The sequence below is a fragment of the Medicago sativa genome, chromosome 2 (genome assembly GCF_051527215.1).
Source record: "Medicago sativa cultivar Bolivia chromosome 2, Bolivia_mono, whole genome shotgun sequence".
In the NCBI taxonomy this organism is placed as follows: Eukaryota; Viridiplantae; Streptophyta; class Magnoliopsida; order Fabales; family Fabaceae; genus Medicago; species Medicago sativa.
Genome location: NC_140750.1, coordinates 36,365,259 through 36,388,970, shown reverse-complemented (window position 1 = coordinate 36,388,970; position 23,712 = coordinate 36,365,259). Strand labels below are relative to the sequence as shown.

At 37.8% G+C, this 23,712-nt stretch overlaps 1 pseudogene; it reads left to right on the top strand.

Annotated features, from left to right (window-relative positions):
* Positions 1 to 18,044: 18,044 nt before the first annotated feature.
* Positions 18,045 to 21,615, top strand: LOC146946602 (uncharacterized; annotated as a pseudogene).
* Positions 21,616 to 23,712: the final 2,097 nt, after the last annotated feature.

Here is a 23,712-nt window from a genome sequence, read left to right as displayed (position 1 = left end):
GGGAACCGTCTTGTAAAACTATATGTTGGTTGTTTGTTTTCCCGTTGTTTAGTAATGTTTGCAAGTTTCTAATTTGTCTAAAACCCTTCGATAACACAAAAAAAAAGAGTCTTTTTGCATATGCATTTACACATTTCATGCATCATATGCATTCATTGGTCACAAAAAACTTCTCTCGTGCTCATTGCCTCCTGGTTTTATCCGCCGCAGTCTGAAAAGTGGCTCGTGCTCGCAAATTTTACCAACCAGATAGAGTTCATCAAACAAGATTTCACAAGAGAAGGATTATGGCTAACTTTGAAGAAGAAAATGCTTAGCTCCGTGCCGAATTGGCTGCTATGAAAGAAGACTTGGCTAAGGCTCATGACGCTATGTCCACTATGATGGCTGCACAAGAACAACCAGCCACATCTGTTCCAGTTTCTACTGAAGGGATTCCCTCCATCCCACTGTCTACTGTGGCTTCTGATGCTCGTTTTGTTATGCCCAATGGCCGTCCTTATGGGCTCTCAGCTTACTACTCTCCTAATACTGCTGCCGGTGTCTCTGGTTTTGCTGGTCAAGGACAGATTCCCGTGTCCACTGTTATGCCTCAAGTGACTACCGTTGTTACCGACCCTATTGTACACACTATGCAACAGGTGATTGATGTCGATACTCCGCGTGGACAAGACCCTGTAATGGAAGCTATGAAAAGACAGTTAAGGGAGTTGGCTGTAGAACTCCGTGAGGTCAAGGCTAGCCATGGAAACAATGCCTCTGTTAAGGCTCGTGATCTATGCTTGGTATCCCGATTTGAAATTCCTAAGAAATTCAAGGTGCCAGATTTTGACAAATACAATGGATCTTCCTGTCCCCATAGCCATGTCATTCGGTACGTCCGAAAGATGGCCAATTACGCAGATAATGATGCACTGATGATACACTGCTTCCAAGATAGCCTAGCAGAAGATGTGGCAGATTGGTACACTGGTTTGAGCAAAGACAATATCCATACTTTCGAGGATCTTACTGCTGCTTTTGAAAGTCATTATGAGTTCAATACCCGTCTGAAGCCAAATACGAACTCTCTTAAGTCTTTGTCTCAGAAATCAGATGAAACCTTCCGTGAATATGCTCAGAGATGGAGAGGGGCAGCTGCCTGTGTTTCTCCTCGACTTGATGAGGAAGAATTAACACAGACATTCCTGAAGACTCTGAAGAAGGAATACAAGGAAAGAATGATAGTCTCTGCTCCAAACAACTTCTCCGACATGGTTACCATGGGAACTCATCTAGAAGAGGCTGTCAGAGAGGGTATCATTGTTCTTGAAAAGGGTGAATCGTCAGCCAATGCACCAAAGAAGTATGGTAATGGCCACCATAAGAGGAAAGAATCTGAAGTAGGGATGGTATCCGGTAATCAGTCTACACCTGCTAATGCTACCCAGTTACCCTTACCCCATCAATACATGCAGTACTCTCAACATCCTTTCTTCCCGCCATTTTACCAGCAATATCCTCTGCCACCGGGTCAACCACCAGTGCCCGTTAATGCCATTGCTCAGCAAGTACAACAACAGCCTCCTGTCCAACAACAGCAACAGCAACAACAGGGTCCCCGACCCATAACTTCTTTTCCACCAATACCAATGCGGTATGCAGAGCTGCTCCCAACTCTACTTGCTAAGGGACACTGCGTCACCAGACCAGGCAAGCCTCCGCCTAATCCATTGCCTCCCAGGTTCCGACAGGATCTCACATGTGAATTTCATCAGGGCGCTCAAGGCCACGATGTTGAAGGGTGCTATGCTCTGAAATATATTGTGAAGGACCTGATAGAAAAAGGACGGTTGACTTTTGAAAATAGTGTTCCGCATGTTCTTGACAATCCACTTCCAAACCACGCCGCTGTTAACATGAACGAGGATTTCGAAAGAGTTCCCCTTCCTCAAGAGGATCCCATGTTGGATGTTCGCAATGTTGTTACTCCCTTGGTACCGCTACATGTCAAACTTTGCCAGGCTTCTTTGTTCAATCACGATCATGCTTCTTGTTCAGAATGTCTTCAAAATCCTATGGGCTGTTGTGTGGTGCAAGATGATATCCAAAGACTGATGGATGACAAGCACTTGATTGCTAGTGATGTTTGTGTGATTGTGCCGGTGTTTCATGATTCTCCTGTTGAAACTGCATCTCAGACAAGGAATGTTGAGCCCTTAGTGATCAGGTTACCCGGTCCAGTATCTTATGCCTCTACAAAAGCAATTCCTTACAAGTACAATGCAACCATGATTGAGAATGGAGTGGAGGTGCCTCTGGTATCCCCAGCTACAGTTGATAACGTTGCTGGTGAAATTACAGCTCTGAGAAGCGGTAAAGTCCGTCCACCCTTGTTCCAAAAGAAGGTGTTTACACCTATTGCCACAGTAACTCCACCAGTCGCTCCTCCTGTTGACAAGAGCCCCGGCCCATCAGGCCAGTCTATTGAAGAATCCAATCTGGACGAAATTCTGAGGCTTATCAAAAAGAGTGACTATAAAATTGTTGACCAGCTGCTGCAAACTCCGTCAAAGATATCCATCTTGTCTTTGCTCATGAGCTCAGAAGCTCACAGGAAAGTGTTGATGAAGGTACTGGAACAGGCCTATGTTGATCATGAAGTCTATGTGGATCAGTTTGATGGAATAATGGGTAACATCACTGCTTGCAATAACTTGGGGTTTGGTGATGATGAACTCCCCGAAGCAGGGAAACACCACAACTTGGCTCTGCATATCTCGGTACACTGCAAGTCTGACATGATATCCAATGTGTTGGTGGACACTGGATCATCCTTAAATGTAATGCCTGAATCTACACTAAGACAGTTGAGTCATCATGGAATTTCTCTGAGAGGAAGTAGCTATCTGGTTAAGGCCTTTGACGGATCTCGCAAAGATGTTCTCGGGGAAGTAGACTTGCCAATTACCATTGGCCCTGAGACATTTCAGATTACTTTCCAGGTCATGGACATCAATGCTTCTTACAGTTGTCTCCTCGGAAGACCGTGGATTCACGACGCTGGAGCAGTAACTTCTACTTTGCATCAAAAGCTCAAGTTTATGAGGAATGGTAAGATTGTCACTGTACATGGTGAAGAAGCATATCTGGTTAGCCAAGTGTCATCTTTCTCTTGTGTTGAAGCAAGGTCCGCTGAAGGGATGTCATTTCAAGGCTTGACTGTTGAAGGTGCAGAACCCCGGAGGGCTGGTGCTAGCATAGCTTCATTGAAAGACGCCCAGAAGGCTGTTCAAGAAGGGCAAGCTGCTGGCTGGGGCAAGGTGATTCAGATTTTGGAAAACAAGCGTAAAGAGAGCCTTGGATTCTCTCCAACCTCTGGTGTTTCAACAGGAACCTTCTACAGTGCTGGGTTTATTAATGCTATTGCTGAAGATGCTGCTGAAAGTAGTTACGTGCCTACGTTTGTTGTACCAGGAGGCACTGTGAGAAATTGGGAGGCCATTGATGTTCCTTTAGTCATGCATGCTTCCATGTAATGTGTCTTGTTGCTCATGTTTTTCTTTGTTTTCAAAATAACAATCCTTTCGCTCTGCCCAAGGCGAAAGTGATATCATTGTAAGGGCATGTTTGTTTCGGCATTGCCGTTATCAATAAAAGTTGTCGTCTTTTCCGTGACTCTTTGTTTTTGTACTTTTTAGTGCCTTTTTCTTGGAAATAATGGTAATGCCAGAAAAAACCAAAACATTTGTTATTTTCTTATTAATTTCAAAAATCTGCATAAAAAACTTTTTCTAAAAATCATCCCAATCATATTATGCAGATTGAACCACAATAAACCCGTTAAACACAATGACCCTATGGTTCCTCCAAATTTTGAAATTCCCGTTATATGAAGCTGAAGATGAGGAAGATGATGAAGAGATACCGTATGAGATCACTCGACTGCTTGAGCAAGAAAGAAGAGCCATTCAGCCTCACCAGGAAGAGATTGAGCTTATCAACCTGGGTACCGAAGAGAACAAGCGAGAGATCAAGATTGGTGCTGCACTTGAGCCAGAAGTGAAAAAGAAGATCACTCAGCTTCTCCATGATTACCCAGATGTCTTTGCATGGTCCTATGAAGATATGCCGGGTCTAGATCCCAAGATTGTGGAGCATCGGATACCGACAAGACCTGAATGTCCTCCTGTCAAACAGAAATTGAGAAGGTCTCGTCCAGACATGGCTCTTAAGATCAAGGCTGAGGTGCAAAAGCAAATTGATGCGGGTTTCCTCATGACGGCTGAATACCCTGAGTGGATTGCCAACATTGTACCAGTGCCAAAGAAAGATGGGAAAGTTCGAATGTGTGTTGATTACAGAGATCTGAACAAAGCCAGTCCGAAAGATAACTTCCCATTGCCTCATATTGATGTGCTTGTTGATAGTACTGCTCAATCTAAAGTGTTCTCCTTCATGGATGGTTTCTCTGGCTATAACCAGATACGGATGTCACCTGAAGATATAGAAAAGATGTGCTTCATCACTCCGTGGGGAACGTTCTGTTATAAAGTGATGCCGTTTGACTTGATAAATGTTGGTGCTACCTATCAAAGGGGTATGACAACTCTGTTTCATGATATGATTCACAAAGAGATTGAAGTATATGTTGATGATATGATTGTGAAGTCAAGTGATGAAGAGCAGCATGTTGTGTATTTGAAAAAGATGTTTGAAAGACTGAGAAAGTACAAGCTGCGGTTGAATCCTAACAAGTGCACATTCGGTGTACGATCTGGAAAGTTGCTAGGCTTCATTGTCAGCCAAAGAGGCATTGAAGTTGACCCTGATAAAGTCTGAGCCATCAGAGAGATGCCGGCCCCTCAAACTGAGAAGCAAGTCAGAGGTTTCCTCGGACGTCTGAATTATATTTCAAGATTCATATCTCACATGACTACTACCTGCGGTCCAATTTTCAAATTGCTCAAAAAGAATCAGCCTGTTGTATGGAATGATGAATGCCAGGAAGCTTTTGATAGCATTAAAGAATACCTATTAGAGCCACCTATTCTTGTCCCACCAGTGGAAGGAAGGCCTTTGATTATGTATCTGTCAGTGTTAGATGATTCCGTGGGTTGTGTTCTCGGTCAGCAAGATGAGACTGGAAAGAAAGAACATGCTATCTACTACCTGAGTAAGAAGTTCACCGACTGTGAGACTCGGTATACGATGCTTGAAAAGACTTATTGTGCTTTAGCCTGGGCTGCCAAACGCCTGCGTCATTATATGGTAAATCATACAACTTGGTTGATATCCCGAATGGATCCAATCAAGTACATCTTTGAAAAGCCTGCTGTTACTGGAAAGATTGCACGTTGGCAAATGTTGTTGTCTGAATATGATATTGTGTACAAAGCTCAGAAAGCAATCAAAGGAAGTATCCTTACTGAGCATCTTGCTTGTCAACCTCTTGATGATTACCAGCCGATTAAGTTTGATTTCCCTGATGAAGAGATTATGTATCTGAAAGCAAAAGACTGTGAAGAGCCACTGATCAATGAAGGGCCGGATCCCAATAGCAAATGGGGATTAGTGTTTGATGGTGCTGTTAATGCTTATGGTAAAGGAATTGGAGCCATCATTGTAACTCCGCAGGGGCATCATATTCCTTTCACTGCTCGAATAACCTTTGAATGCACAAACAACATAGCTGAATATGAAGCATGTATCTTGGGCATTGAAGAAGCCATTGACCTGAGAATTAAGCACCTTGACATCTATGGAGATTCTGCGCTTGTTATTAATCAGGTAAAGGGTGAATAGGAAACTCATCATGAGAAGCTGATCCCTTACCGTGACTATACCAGACGTCTGTTGACATGCTTTACCAAGGTTGAGCTGCACCACATCCCCCGGGATGAAAATCAGATGGCTGATGCTCTCGCTACTTTGTCCTCCATGTTTCGTGTGAACCATTGGAATGATGTGCCTGTAATCAAAGTGCAGCGTCTTGATAGACCCGCTCATGTGTTTACTATTGAAAATATGTCGGATCAGGCTGATGAAGATGTGAATGATAAAAGGCCTTGGTATTACAACATCAAACAATTCTTGCAAAATCGTGAATATCCACCTGGTGCTTCCAACAGGGATAAAAAGACCCTGAGGAGGTGGGCTAGCAGATTCCTTCTGGACGGAGAAATCCTATACAAGAGGAACTATGACATGGTCTTGTTGAGATGTGTTGACAAACAGGAAGCTGAGAAATTGATGCATGATGTACATGATGGTACTTTTGGGACCCATGCTTCGGGCCACACCATGTCAAGGAAACTGTTAAGAGCCGGCTATTACTGGATAACTATGGAACGTGACTGCCACAAACATGCCAAGAGATGCCACAAATGTCAAATTTATGCTGACAAGATTCATGTGCCTCCACATGCTCTCAATGTTATATCTTCCCCATGGCCTTTCTATATGTGGGCCATTGACATGATCGGAAGAATCGAGCCAAAAGCTTCCAACGGACATCGTTTCATTCTAGTGGCAATTGACTATTTCACCAAGTGGGTTGAAGCTGCTTCCTATGCAAATGTGACCAAGCAAGTGGTTGTCAAGTTTATCAAGAATAACATCATCTGTCGATATGGTGTTCCCAACAAGATCATCACTGACAATGGTTCCAATCTGAACAATAGCATGATGCAAGCTTTATGTGAAGAATTCAAAATCGAACATCATAACTCTTCTCCTTACAGACCTCAGATGAATGGTGCAGTTGAGGCCGCTAACAAGAACATCAAGAAGATTGTTCAGAAGATGGTCACTACTTACAAAGACTGGCATGAGATGCTACCTTTTGCCTTGCATGGTTACCGTACTACAATGCGTAGTTCAACCGGGGCAACTCCTTTCTCTCTTGTGTATGGCATGGAAGCAGTTCTCCCTCTGGAAGTGGAGATTCCATCTCTTCGAGTAATCATGGAAGAAAAATTAACTGAGGCTGAATGGTGTCAAAGTCGGTATGATCAATTGAATTTGATTGAAGAGAAACGTATGGATGCTATGGCTCATGGACAGTTGTATCAAGTGCGAATGAAGAATGCTTTTGACAAGAAAGTCCGACCTCGAGGATTCAAGGAAGGCGAACTTGTATTGAAAAGAAGGATAAGTCAGCAACCCGACCCAAGGGGCAAGTGGACACCTAACTATGAAGGTCCTTATGTTGTCAAGAAGGCTTTCTCTAGTGGTGCTTTGATTCTTATACACATGGATGGTGTTGAACTCCCAAATCCTGTTAATGCCGATATAGTCAAGAAATACTTTGTCTAAAAAGAAAAGAACAGCGTGGTAGGTCGAAAACCCGAAAGGGCGGCCTAGGCAAAAATGCGCTTCCCGGTGGATCGAAAACCCGAAAGGGCGATCCATGCAAAAGTTAGGGACAAAAAAATGAATGTGAAAAAGCTCGCTGAGATTGTACGCAACTCAGGCAAGAATGAGCGCCTCGATGAGCCGAAAACCCGAAAGGGCGGTTCATGCAAAAATGAGGTTGACAATAAAAGACAAGTAACTATATCTGGCAAAACACCATCACCCCTTGGGGCATCTGCAATTGTCAATGATCGTCTTCATCAGAAGCTTCTGTACCCGTGAATTCAAAATTTCTATGAAATGTAGCGGTCATTGTGTTCAATGTATCACCAACCAATAAAATTACCATTTTCCAAGCCTTGTGAATCCGTGGAGTTATGCCTTTGGCTAATTTTCACTCTTCTACATCAATTTGAGCCTGTGCTATTTGTTTGAAACTCTACTTTCCTTTCTACTTTCAATGCTATATACAAAATACTTTCTTTCTATGTCTGAAACAAACATTTTTGAAAATTGAAAAATCTTTTTCTGTCTATTCTGAAAGCAAACCTGAGCAACAGGGTACATTTCAATGAAACATGCATGAATGAATGAGTGTCAATGTCTATTTCAATACATGTTACGAGCAGGTTACTCCCCAGAATGATCTGTGGTCAATGGCAAGAATGAAAAAACAGAATGGAAGAATGAAAAATGAAAATGAAAGGCTCGCTAAGTTGAAAACCCGAAAGGGCAGCTTAGGCAAAAATGAGCACCCCGCTGATTGACAACCTATGAAGGCAATTCAGGCAAAAATGGGGCAATGAAAAGAATTTTACTCCCCGGTGAATCGAAAACCCGAAAGGGCGGTTCAGGCAAAAATGGGATTGAAAAATGAAAGAATGAAAGAATGAAATGATATTGAAAAGCATTGACCACAGATGCGGACATCCGATGTTTTCCCAGCACTGACACGCCTAACAACGGCGACATGTATCCAAGAACTTTCCAAGGGTCCCTCCTTTACAAGTTTTATTGCCCTCAGCCATGGTTTTGATACGTCTTTCAACGACGGTCTCTCCAAAGAGGTTTTCCCTTGTGAATATGTTGCAGCACGAGCCACTACGTGCCCAATCTTCCAATGTTTTGTCTATCTCTGTGAAACTTTCTTGTCAAATTACAAACCAATCATGCATTTCACGCATTCATACATGCATAATCATGCATTTTATGTGCTCATACATTCAATAATCTTGTTATACCATACATACATGCTGCATTTCCAACTTCAACTTTCAGTCCAACTCAGTTTCCACTTTCAATTCAGTTCAATCTCCACTTCCAATTTAATTCAACATTCAATTTCCAACTCAACTCAATCTTCACTTTCAAAATTCAACTCACTTCCAAATTTCAATCCAATCTCAATTTCAACTCAATCCAATTTCAACTGTCAAACTCAATTTCAATCTCCAATTTCAATCCAATCACAATCTCAATTTCAACTGTCAAATTCAATTCAATTTCAATCTCCAGTCCAATTTCAATGTCAATCTCCAAATTCAATTCAATCTCAATCTCTAAATCAATCCAATTTCAATCTCCAATTTCAATCCAGTCTCAATTTCAATTCAATTCAATTTCAACTGTCAAATTCGATGCAATCTCAACTCTCCAATCTCAATTTCAAATCATTTCAAATCTCAAATTCGATGCAATCTCAACTCTCAAACCTCAATTTCAATTCAATCCAATCTCAATTTCAGTTTCAACTCAATCTCAATTTCAATTTCAAATTAATTTCCAATTTCAATTCAATCTCAATTTCAATTCAATTTCAATTTCCAATTCAATTCAATTTCAACTCTCAATTCAATGTCTATGTCTCTGCTCAATCTCAACTTTCAATCTCTCTTTCAATGTCAACTTTCAATTCAATTCAAATCAATGTCAATTCACTCTCAATTTGCTTTTGGGCCAACAAAAATGGTCATGTCTATCTTTAAACCAAGTCAATGACAATTTACCCTCAGTTGGTATCTTGATTAAAACAGACTTCCAATTTGTATCTTGTTACCGGTCAAGTGCCAAGTTCGATCCAAAGAACAACTTGTATCTGCTTATATACCTATACTTCCGGACAAACAACGAGTTCGATCCAAAGAACAGTTTGTACCCAGCTTATGCTTTATTATCAGTCAAACGACAAGTTCGATCCAAAGAACAGTTTGCACCCACCTACATGATGTGGTGATGATCCAACGGCAAGTTCGATCCAAAGAACAGTTTGTATCTACCCGTTTTGTCTATATCTCCAGCCAAACAGCCAGTTCGATCCAAAGAACAGTTTGTGTCTACCTATCTGTTTGTATTTTCAACCAAGTGTCAAGTTCGATCCAAAGAACAGCTTGTATCTGCCTATATGTCTATGTTTCCAGTCAAGTGCCAAGTTCGATCCCAAGAACAACTTGCACCTATCTCTGGTTTTGTATTCCTTGGTCAAGTGGCTAGTTCGATCCAAAGAACAGCTTGTACCTTATCTTCTATCCCCTGGTTTGTCTACCCTGTCAATGTCTACCTGGATCCCCAGTGATATGACATGCTCCATAGACTCCAGTCGTTTGTCTTGCATTCATAATCAAAGTATTGCATGGCATTCATATTTTTGAAAATCTAAGAACGTATTTTTATGTCCAAAAACAGTGCAAATGTTAATATTTAAGTATCTTCGTCCTGTCAAATCAAAGACTTCGTCTCTTGACTCTCCGGACAAAGAAACTTAAATAGGGGCAGCTGTTATACCCTAATTTTGGACCTAAAAATATTAACTCAATTCTTCTTTTCTTGTATTTCAAGTCATTTGATATGTCTCTGATCAATTACATCTCTCTTTGCATTTTATTTCAATATTACTTGCAAAATTCATGAAAAAGGGTATTTTAGTCATTTCCCATGTTAAAATTTCTTTCAGTCTTTGAAAAATAGTTTGAATCCTTTCAATTAGTTTGAGTAAGTCTTTGTTCCCATTCTATGTCAAAATCCATTTCAAAAATTGCATTTGAAGTCATTTTGAGTCAGTTTAGCCCCTAGGGGCATTTTAGTCTTTTCAAGTGTTAAAGCTCTGTCTAATCTCTTAAAATTGTCTCTGAGTCTTTTAATTTTGCTTGTATAAGTTCTTGCTTTAATTCCCTGTTAAAAATCCATTTTAAAATTTGCATCTGAGTCATTTTTAGTCGTTTTAGCCCCAGGGGCATTTTGGTCATTTCACACAAAATTTCGGCAGAGAGAGGTTACTTTAAAGTACCTCATTTAAGTCATTGGTTCGTTTTAATCCGTTTTGTCAATTTTAATCGTTTCACTTTACGTTATTTTCCATTTTTACCAATTTTAATTCAATTTTATTTTAAAATTTCATTTTAGTCCTAAAAATTCTAAAATTGCATGTTTGGCCCCTTTATGTCATTTTATTTTAAGACTTTTTAATTTTAGGTCAATTTTCGTTTAAGTCCTTTTTTGGTCAATTACATTTTAGTCCCCAAAGTTCCAAATATTGCAAAATGGTCCTGATTTTTGTCCAGTCTTCTTTTTTAGTTTTTGTTATGATTGCAGATAGGTCCTTGTAATTTTCCATTTTTGCAGAAAGGTCCTTTTGTCAAAAATCCAGCAAGGCCGAGCCATTTCAGTCCAAACACAGGTGTCAACATCCCATTGGATCACAAATACACATGTCAAGCTATAAAAGGACCCCAATCATTGCCATTCCAGTCAGAATCACACAACTCAGCAAAATCATCACAAACACAAAAACGGATTCTCTCTCATCTCATCAAGAATCAAAATCCTAACCGTTTCCAAAAAATACCAAGAACACGAAGAACACAATGAAAAACCCTAAGTTTCCAGAACAAAGATTTGAGTCAAATTGAAGCTAATTCACTGCAATTCTCAGAGATTCACGTTCGAATCTTCATCATCGAATTGATAGAACTGCAATTCAAGCACAAGATCGAAGAAATTGTGCGATCACAGTTCGAAGAAGAGAGAAGAAGAGAAATTGAAGCAAAATCAAACCAGTTCGAAGAAGGAGAAGATCAAGCACCGATTTATTTTCGGTTTCGAAGCTTACCAGAAGAACCAAAAGCTCGCAAGGATCTATTTGTTCGAATCTCCAAATCAAACTCAGGTACACACACAAATCCTTCTCGTTTTAACTTTAAATCATCATCGAAGGTTCGTAGTAAAAGATAAACGATGAATCGAACTGAAGATCCTGAAAAGCTTTTGAAAAATTTAAAAGTCGAAACCCTAAGATGCAAATTCTCCAAGATTCACCGTTTATTTCATGAATCCAAGTTTATAATCATCATCAGCATAGAAAATAAGTCGAGTTAGGGTTTGGTTTCGAAAAGATTAGGAAACTTTTTTTGAAACCCTAGAACGTAGATTCAAGTGTAGATCTGTTCGAATCCATGCCTTATTTCAAAAAACAAGTTTAAGAATCATGGAGATGAGACTCAGACGAACACAACGATGAGAAAAAGTTTTAGAAAAAAGTTCAGGCATGGCAAACCGCCGTACCGTCGCCGTTTGTGTTTGTCGGAGAAGACGACGGAGAAGGAAGAGAGAAGTGAGAGCTTCTCTCACTAGAATAACCTAGTGAGAGAAACGAGTGAGGGAAATGAAGCTTGGGCCGGTCCTCATGTTTTTATAAGGGAGTGAACCAAACCGGTTCGTCTGAACCAGTCTGGTTCACCTCCAAACCGGCTTCATCTTCCTTTTCCACCGTCGGATCAGTTTCATGATGATGTGTACGCTTGAGATTGTATGATAGGATGTGCCTGAAACCGTTTACCATGCGCCATGCATTCCCAGCCTTTAGATCTAGGGTTTGGACGGACTTGGATCAATCCAACGCCTCTGAGGCATTTGGGTAGTCCAAGATCCATCTGTAACCTTGGGCCTGGGCTTGGTTTTTGCGCAGACCTTTTTTTTCGTATTTTCTTGCTATTTCATACGCTGCTTTTACTAATTACACTTCTTTTGACTCAAAAAACTTTTTATAAAAATATCTATAAATTCTTGTGTGTTTTCAATGTGTTGTTTGATACTTTTGTGAGTGTTTTACATATTAAAATTGATAAAAGAAGAATGTGCTTGACACTTGGCATTTGTTCATCCTTCTTGGAACTTTTTTACTATACTTTGATATGAATTTGTGTTGAATTGATATTGATGCTTGATGTGCAAATGTGTGGATATGTTAGTCTCCAAGTTGGACCCTTTTTTTTTTACTGTTTGAGAGTGCAATTTGTTGATTTCTTGTGTTGCAAGTTATGTGGATCTTGTTTGTGAAAATTAAATGCCAAATATGTCTAAAATATATCATGATCCTTGACTTGAATGTGTTCTTATGGTTCTCATATTGTTGATTGTGATAAAAATCTTTGAACATTGTCATGATATGGGAGTTATAAGTCATACACTTGTCTTGATATCATGATGAATTTTTAGGTATATTTTGCTAAGAGTTTAGTCACCTTTTTGTCAAGTTTTTGCTACTTTGTTTAACATTCCTTTTGATTGTAATTTTCATGCTATTATACCTTATTCTACTAACCATTTCATTTCATGTTTCATTCATTCATAAGCATTCCTCATCCTACTTCATTTCTATAGATTTAAAGACTTAGTATGTAAAATCTAGGGCTTTTGTAATTTTCTTTATGATTTAATTTCTTGCAAGACCATAGAATGTATCTAGGCCAATGATGTAAAGGACAATGGACTCTAATAATGTACACCGACACAAGCACCGACACATGCACACACATCACTTTAGGTATATGGCTAGGATATGCATGTTTAGATGTATGTTTAGGATTGTATGTTTAGATGTATGCTTAGGATTTACACTTAGAAAAATCAATTTTCCAAAAAAATATGAATAACATCACTCAAATATTTTTCTTAATAAACCTTGGGATCAAAATCCCATTGAATTTTCCTTTTCTTTTCTTAAACAAAAATCTTAAAGAATTTTAATCATACTTAGACCTTTTTGCAAAATGACTAATTCAACCTCACATTTTTTACAATCTCATGCCCTTGAGGCCTCTCTCTCTCATTCTTCAAATTCCAATTTTCAAACTTAAAATCAACCAACAAAAACAAAAACACTTTTGAGAGAGAACTACGGTGGATTTGATCCCTTAAACGGGTACGTAGGCAAGGAATCAAAATTCCTTCAATTCAAATAAAATAAAAATTCAAACACATTCTTCTCCCTCCAATTCTTCGCTTAGTAAACTCTTAGGCTTAGTATCACTTTTCAAAATAGCATTTAAAAATAAAGCGCGCGCGTAGAAATTAAAGACGGTTCCTATAGGATACTATAGTCGTTATGGGTGCCTAACACCTTCCCATAGCGAAAATAACTCCCGGACCTCGATTCTCAAGGGTTTTGCTTACTTTTTCCCTTCCCAAGAAAAAATAAGATATCACCGGTTTAAAAGGTTCAAACGTAATCAATGTTTGACACCCGAAAAACCAAGATAAAACACCACTTTACATTCATTTATGCAATTTAAGTTTATCCTTTAAATTCCTTGCAATTTACCCTTTTCTTTTTAGCAATTTACTTCAACGGATTCGATGGGTGTTTGATTCCGACAGTTACATTCACATTTTACATCAAGAACATTCATACTTTCTGCCAAACATAAACACAATTGTTTACTCTGGTTCTTAATAAACAAACGCTGGTTTCCGAAAACGGTTAGCTTGAGAGATCAACCATTAGATCTCGGGGTGTGTTGTGTTCTTGTTTGATAAAGATTATGTTTATTCTTGAATTGAACCAAAAAAGTACAAAAGAAGGACCGAACACACGTCGAATTCGAGAAGCTTAAACGCTAAGAAAAAAAGGATAAATTGCAAGCAATTTAAAGAAAAAGGGTAAAATTGCATAAATAAATTAAAAGTGGTACACATATTCATACATTTGCAACTTGTTTACTCGTTTCGCCTATAGCGCAGATAGTTTGAGCGTGTAAGTTTTGTGTGTATGCGAATTGTGACCCGTTTTCCCTATGGAAAACTATTATTTATAATAAGTAACTGCCTATACAGAAACCTTCGGATAAAACTACCTAGGTATCATTTGCATTTCAAATAATATCTCTTCAACAGTAACTGCTTTCGACTCGTTTATCTGGTACCAACTTCTCTTCGATGTTCTGCTTGCTTGTCGAAGCTTCTTCATCGAACGGCGAAATCTCTTCAAGTTCACGAACCTGGTTCAGCTCCTGAGTCGAACTCGATCAGACTTCTTTAAAACTTGAGTCGAACTTGATCGACTGTATTTATTGTAGCCTATTGAAAATACAGGCTAACAACAATATGCCCCGAGATTTACTGGTTGATTTCTCAAGTTAACCGTTTCCGGAAACTAGCGTTTGTTTACCAAAAACCAAGGTAAACAAATTCGCAAGCCCAGTGGGAATGTTTGTGTTATTTGTTTCAGAAACAAATAGAAAAAGCGTTTTTTCTTAGTAGTTTGTTCGTTCTGTTTAAAATCTTGTGATTCTTGTTGTGTATGTTCTTAAGAAGCAAGAAGAAACTCCCATAAATGGTACGTAATACATGTAACAATGATTCACAATCTAGTCCATCAAATCCATCAATGGCAGATGCAACATTGGAAGTTACTTAACAACAACAAAACCCACAAGTTACGCCAACTGTTGGCGTGAGTAACCCAGAAACGCAGGGGGCAACGATGCCCACTCAAGTTTCTTCGACTATACACGCGGAGGCATCAACCGTTGTTGCAGCTGCACAATCACAAGTTGGTTTTTGAAGCCAATCATATCCAAATACATGGTTCTCCGATAGAAATCAACTGTATGGCATGCTGTCATTGTAACGCTCTACTTCTATTAAAGCAATAAAACACGCGAATAATACAAATTTTCAAGAAATAGGCGTCACGTTTCTATCTGAAGATACAAACGTAAAAGACATTTTTGGGGGGCAATTTGTTAGCCTGTATTTTCGACAGGCTACAATAAATACAGTCAGTTAAGTTTGACTCAAGATTTGAAGGAATCTAAATAAGTTGACGCTTCAGCTGGATCGACTCTATGAAATTAGAGAGATTTCACCGTTCGATGGAGAAGCTTCGACAAGCAAGCAAGATATCGAAGAGAAGTTGGTGCCAGATCAACAAGCCAAACAACAATTATTGTCGAAGAGATGTCATTTGAAATTCAAAAGATAATTAGGGTAGTTATTAGCGGTTTTGATACGACGGTTCCTGTATAGGCAGTTATGTAGTATAAATAAGTGTTTTTCATAGGAAAAACGAGTCACAATTCACATACACACAACACACTCAAACTATCCGCAATTAGGAGAAACGAGTAAACAAGTTGCAAATGAATGAATCTATGTGCCACTTTACAATCATTTATGCAATTTAAGTTTATCCTTTAACTTCCTTGCAATTTACCCTTTTCTTTTTAGCAATTTACTTCAACGGATTCGACGTGTGTTTGATTCCGACAGTTACATTCGCATTTTACATCAAGAACATTCATACTTTCTGCTAGACATAAACACAACATGCCCCGAGATTTACTGGTTGATCTCTCAAGTTAACCGTTTTTGGAAACCAGCGTTTGTTTACCAAACACCAAGGTAAACACCGCTGCAATCATATTTTATAGCTTAAGCAAATTTTGCTTAAGGTGAATATTTTCATTTGGCGTTTGTTCCAAATAGATTAGCAACCAAGATGAATCTATTTAGGAGAAATATCTTGGATTATAATGACTCTTTTTGTTCGGTCGCATGCGGATTGGTTGAGGATCAAGATCATGTACTTTTTATGGTTAACTTTGGCTTTTAATATCGGGATGGTTAGGCATCTCAACAACTCTTCAAGGTTCCTTATTTGAGCATTTTCTTCGGTTTGGAGGTCTTGGAGGATTTTCCAACAATTCTTGTTTTACTTTTAATATTATTTGGATTTCAACTCTTTTTACTATTTGGAAGGACCGCAACATGAGACATTTTCACAATAAATCAGAACAGCTGTTATCTTTATTGGAAAAGATTAAACTCCAAGCATTTTGGAGGTTTAAATCTTATTACGCTGTTTTTAATTTTGAGTATTCGGTTTGAAGGTTAAATCCTTTGTTATGTTTTCAAGTTGTCGTAATTTTATTTTTCTCGACTACTTTGGTGGTAGCATGTGGATCGTCTTTTTGTAATCTTGCAATACTTCAACTTCCTTTGATACACCTTGTGCTAGAGGAGGTGTGTTGGATTTTTAAAAATATCATCTTTAACCATTTAAAAAAATAAAGATACAACAAAATTTAAAAAAAAATATATAAATAATTAACAGTAGTGTAGGATCCACTTAAATCATTATCTACTTTTTTTTATATCTTTCATTCTTCATATGATTTTCTCAGAGAGGATCCTATACTGCACTTGGCCACTTGAAAAAAACGGCACAGTGACGAGTGAATTAAAAAGAAAAAAACAGTAGAAAGAAAAAGACCACACGCAACACAAGTCAAGATACCAAGGAGTGAGCTGACATCACGTTTTGGAGATCAGCGAATTTTCAACAACAGTACCTGAGAGAAAACAACAGTAGAAGATAAATTCCTTAAAAAAATAAAAACAGTAGAAGATAAATAAATTGACGAGTATTTTCTTCTCTCTTTTTTTTTTTTTTTTTGGAAAAAAGGGTCTAAACTCAAGAAAAGAGAAAACTAAAGAGAGATGATTTTAGGGGTTACTATCTCCATAACATCAACTAATACCAGAAAACTTAACTTAGTTGGACACTGCTCATACCCACGCAACCCAAGCGCATGTTCACAACCCATGTTCACAAGAGCGTCTGCACACGAATTCGCCACGTGATAATTATTTTTCTTTTGAAGAATGATGTTTATACAACTAATTTTAAACAATTTTTTGGACAACATTTTTTTCTCTTCATATTGAACAATAACAGTAGAGAGAAAGATGGAGAGAGAATAAATATACAATGAAAGTATGAGAGATTAAAAAGAGTTGTTTAAATATTATTTCTCTTTTCTTTTATTTTGATTGTTTATTCCTTGATTAGCTAATTTTTCGTAGATTAGATTATTCTAATTTGAGATTAAAACGTGTTGAAGATATATAAATGGTGAAAAAGTTATATTACCAGCATGATTGGCAACAATAAATTGATCATTCGGTAAACTATTGGAAACTGGTTGAAGTTTTATAGAGAATATACTAAAATAATGAAAGAGGAACATATATGTTCGTTTGCACCACAATCAATAGTATGCACTTATAAAACCAGCCAAATGACATGACATGTCATTATAAAACTTGACTGAAGGGAAGGGAACATAATATGAACGTAGTCTGAACACGAACAAAAAAACCAAGGCAAAATTGTAAACAATTTAACAACCAAGATTGAGTGATTATATGAAATTAGAACACACTTACTTGGAAACCATGATCACCGAACTCGCCGAGATTTGAGACAGTCTTCCTTTGCCTTTCACATGCTCCGAACTTAGGGTTTTCAATGGGGCAAACCACTGATGAGCAGAATAGTCAGAGTGATAGCAAAGGGGACCTAGCCTCTCTCTATTTATAACCGTGCAACTCTAGAAAAAATTATAATATCCTCAATGTAAGTTCCATAATAAACAAAAGAGTATTCATCAAATGGATCACAACATCAGTCCGTTTTTATTAAAACCAGAACTAACAATTGATTGTAGCCCACAAAATATTAGAAGAAATTCTAACAACAATAACATGAGATGCCCTATTTAAGTCGTGTTGGTTGAGTCCCCGTTGTGCCCACACGACTTACAGCTTTGCTTCATTCACTTCCCTCAAATATGCATAGAAACCAAAGTTTTGCTTTTGTTGTTGTTTCCCTTTTAAGCACATGTTTCATGTTACTATGTTCCAGTAGCCATTCATCATTTGGTTGCATAGAACATGAGAGGCAAGCTCTTTTAGCACTCAAAGGAAGCTTTAATGATACATCATTAAGACTTTCCTCTTGGGAAGGAAATGACTGTTGTAAATGGAAAGGTATAAGTTGCAGCAACATCACTGAACATGTTGTCAAAATTGACCCTAGGAATCATGTTACCCACAAAGAGGAGTAGATTATCAACTAAACTGTTCCTTCTCAAAAAATAAGCTTGAAGCTCCAGAAATCCATCCTTCTCTTTCAACTTTTATATATCTTAATTATTTAGACCTTAGTGGAAACAATTTCAATTCAAGTCCAATACCAACTTTTATCCATTTTATGAATCAGTTACAATTCCTTTCGCTCTCTCATTCCCATTTGAGTGGCATGATCCCAAACAACCTTGGAAACCTCACAAAATTGTCCTTTCTTGATCTCAGTTTCAATTCCTATTTACACTCTGATGATGTCTATTGGGTTTCAACACTTTCATTGCTCCAAAACCTTTACCTGAGTGATGTTTTTCTTGGGAGGGCACAAAATCTATTCAAGGTACTTACCATGCTTCCTTCTTTGCTAGAATTAGAATTGATGAACTGCAGCATTACCAAGATGCACAATCATGATCATCAACTTGTTAGTTACACAAACTTTTCTAGTATTAAGTCACTCAATCTTACAGATAATGGACTTGATGGTCCAGATCTGAATGCTTTTAGAAACATGACTTCACTTGAAACTATTGACCTTTCTAACAACAGTCTTAGTTCGGTTCCAATTTGGTTGAGTAATTGTGCCAAACTTGACTATCTTGATCTTGGAAGCAATGCTCTTAATGGCTCAGTTCCTTCAGCTCTTCGAAATTTGACTTCCTTGACATTGCTTGACCTTTCCCAAAACAACATTGAATCTGTTCCATTATGGTTAGGTGGGTTAGAGAGTCTTTTGTACCTCAATATTTCATGGAATCATGTGAACCATATTGAGGGTTCTATACCAACAATGCTAGGAAATATGTGTCAGCTTCTGTCACTAGATTTATCTGGAAACAGACTTCAAGGAGATGCACTCATCGGTAATTTACAATCTGCAAGATGCAACGGATCTGCTTTAGAGGAACTTGATTTGACCAACAACAATTTGAATGATCAGCTGCCAACATGGTTGGGGCAACTTGAAAATATGGTAATCCTCACACTTCATTCAAGTTTTTTCCATGGTCCTATTCCAAATTTTTTTGGAAAATTGTCAAAATTGGAATATTTAATCCTTGCTAACAATCACTTGAATGGAACTATTCCAAACTCCCTAAGAAAACTGGGAAATCTAATCCACTTGGACCTTTCAAATAACCACTTGTTTAGGGGTCTTCCTTGTAGTATAACAACACTTGTCAATCTAAAGTATTTGATTCTGAACAATAATAATTTAACTGGATATCTTCCTAATTGTATTGGACAATTCATCAGTCTAAACACCTTGATTATTTCTTCTAATCATTTTTATGGTGTCATTCCTAGGAGTCTTGAGCAATTAGTCAGCCTAGAAAACCTTGATGTGTCAGAAAACTTTCTGAATGGTACAATCCCACAAAATCTTGGTCAACTTTCAAAATTGCACACCCTCTACCTTAGTCAAAATAATTTGCAAGGAAAATTTCCTGATAGTTTCGGTCAACTTTTGAACCTGCGCAATTTAGACTTGTCTCTCAACAATTTGAAATGCATGTTTTCTGAAATAATTTTTCCCAAGTCGCTAGCCTATGTGAACCTCGCCAATAACCAAATCACTGGATCCCTTCCCGAAAATATTGCTCATAGATTACCCAATCTTACTCACTTGCTTCTTGGAGACAACCTCATAAATGATTCCATTCCAAATTCAATGTGCAAAATCAACTCTCTGTACAATCTTGACCTTTCAGGGAACAAGTTAGTTGGCAACATTCCTGATTGTTGGAATTCAACTCAAAGATTGAATGAGATAAACCTTTCATCGAACAAATTATCAGGTGTTATTCCAAGCTCGTTCGGTCATCTTTCAACTTTGGTATGGTTACATTTGAATAATAACAGTCTTCATGGGGACTTTCCAACATTGTTGAGGAATTTAAAGAAGCTGTTAATCTTAGATATCGGAGATAATCAATTGTCAGGGACTATACCTTCATGGATAGGTGACGTTTTCTCCTTAATGCAGATTCTAAGGTTAAGACAAAACAAGTTCCAAGGTAGCATTCCATCACATCTTTGCAAACTTTCAGCTTTGCAAATCTTGGATATATCCAACAACTTGTTGATGGGGTCAATCCCACACTGCGTTGGGAATTTTACTGCAATGATTCAAGGACGGAAACCATCTGTTTCCTTAGCACCCAGTGGGTCGACATATATTGAATGGTATGAACAAGATGTCAGCCAGATCATAAAAGGAAGAGAAGATCATTATACAAGAAATTTGAAACTTGTGGCCAATGTGGATTTATCAAACAACAATTTGAGTGGACCTATTCCAAAAGAAATAACTCTTCTGACTGCTTTACGAGGCCTAAATCTGTCACACAATCATTTGTCAGGTGAAATTCCTACAGCCATAGGGGACATGAAGTCACTTGAATCGTTGGACCTCTCTCAGGGTCAACTTTCAGGCTCAATTCCATACACCATGTCTAGTTTAACTTTTCTGTCTGTACTAAACTTATCCTACAACAACCTTTCAGGACCAATTCCACAAGGAAACCAGTTTTTAACACTTAATGATCCATCTATATATGCTGGCAACAAATATCTTTGTGGTGCACCATTGTTGAATCATTGTGATACTAATAGAGACAAAAGTGGAGATGATGACGACGATGATACTAAACATGATAAGGCTGAGAAATTGTGGTTTTACTTTGTGGTAGCACTTGGACTTGCTACTGGCTTTTGGGTTTTTATTGGAGTTTTGTTGTTGAAGAAGGGTTGGAGGTATGCTTACTTTAAATTCATTGAAGAGGCAGTGCACAGGATAAATGTGACATTCAGAAGAGAAACATGATTGTCTTCATACGGTAGTTTGAATGCTCCTGTGAATATTTCAAGAATCAAGAAATGCATTGGTCGATCATTTTCCTACTCAGCAAATTATATAAAGCTAAGATTGTAATAAACACAAGGAAAAGGTAGAAGGATGACAATCTTCGTGGGTTGTGATCTCTAAGCTAGCCTTTTACCTTGTTTTCTGCATTGTTATAGTATAAACAACCCTATAAATGTTAATAAAAATCAATAATTTATAGTGCGGTTAAACGTAGTTTTTCTTTTCTTTTTTGAAATTCAACTTCATTCTTAAAAAAGACAGAACAGAAGCAAACAAGGACCATACCATAGGATTTTAGGTATTCCCCTCCCAAGTACGAGACCCCAATCTTTAGGCAGCCTGAGCAAGCTCATGCACAGCCTCATTGCAGACACGACTAATGAAAAAAACAGAAACATCAGCCATGTTGGCATACAATTCATGACAGTCCCGAATAAAAGGGGCGATACTAGATAAGACAGATAGACCTTTGAAGCAGTTAACCACCTGCACATCCAGTTTGAAGAAAACTTTGTTAAGATTTTGATCTGCTGCCACTTGGAGACCCCACCTGAAACCCAAAACTTCAGCAATAACCGGCTCAACCACCATATCAGTTTTATTGGTTGCCGCAAACACAACTTTATTCGGCAAGGAAACATTTTAACGTAGACTAGGTAGGGATCAAATCACACAACACTTAACAAAATAATAAGAATTGTGCAAACAATATTTTACTATTTAACAGAAAATTTACAATGATTTTTTTTTATATAAAAAAAGTTTACAATGTTTATTACAGACAACTTTTTTTATTGACAGAATTCTATATAACATCAGAATAAGTCTACACATAATTTTGTTCATAATATTACCATCGGACCACAAGGCTGTGATTTGATGCATCACCTCATTAATTTCATCTTTTATACTGTTTGTTGGGTGCAATACACCTTTATATGAAACTACTATCACTAACTTACTGACTAAGGGCTACACGTGCTTATGTCTAGCTTTGAGATTCAAGAATTGAGCATATGAATGTTTGGATCGAAGAGATGAAGATGAGCTCCATAGGAGAAGTAGGCTTGATAGTTTGAAACATAGGGAAAACCCGTAGAATTCATATTGAATTATACTGAGAAAGGTATTAAAATGAGTACATACTAACCAATTGTTTAACTAACTCATAACTAATCCTAATTAACCACCTAATTCTAACTATTTAACATCCATCATTTTGAAACAAATTAAAACGTTATGATCCTTTCTCAATCGTGATGGCTGTCAATCGATAAAATTGAAACAAAGAATTCTATTTTAAAAAGAAGTTAACAAATGAAAGGAATTCAGATAAATCCCACATTAAAACAGTGTACAGTGCCACCTTTGGTATGTAGGCAAACAATAAAACTACAATCCGGATTCCTTTGTCATTTTTGTTATCAGTTGATCTTGGGACAAAAATAAGAGTTTGGATCCCTCAGAAAACTTGAAACCATCTCTTCCTTGTCAATGGAAAGATCTGAATTGAGCCTATATATATGGCTATTATGATCTACTACTACTAAATTGAAGAGTTTCTTTGTAGTAAAGACATTTACCGCATTTGCATCGTGGTTGTCAATGCCTGGGATGGATGTAACAAACTTTAATGTGAAAGTTCATTCCTTGCACCAACTGCTTCCTCTTCAAAACCATAACAAAGTTCATGTATCAACGTGCTAGTTTCACTTCAGCTAAATAGTATGAAATTTTATTATTAAATCATTGAGCTGAACTCTGCAACAGAAAATTCAAATCAGACATAAATACTACTTAAACATAACCCCTAGAATTAGAAATGATTCCAAAACAACAACCTAGTAACCTGTTGAATATCGAAGCCACATTGTTGTAGTCCCAGTTTGTCACAAAAATGAAGGCCACAGATAAACCGCCACAATTGAAAAATAAAAGTTCTACAAAGAAAATCCTATTTTAGTGGTGAACCAGCATTTAAAAGGAACAAAAAATAATAGGGAAGAAAACAGGAAATTACCAGAGCAATTGGAATGAAATTAAGTCGAAAGGAATTAGCAGAGAGGAAAGTGGAGATAAAATGAATGAAGGATGGATGTTGATCTTCTTTCCATGCATTTCTTATCAAACAGACTTCATTTGTACCTACAATGGTCATATTTTCAACGGTTAAGATAAGAATGCATTTTTTCAACCATCAAAAGTTTACACCATCAAGTAGGCGAAACAAAATGTTGTCATTACTCATAAAATTGAGTAGAAAATGAAAATTAAAACAACATATCTAAGAAGCTAATGGATTAAGA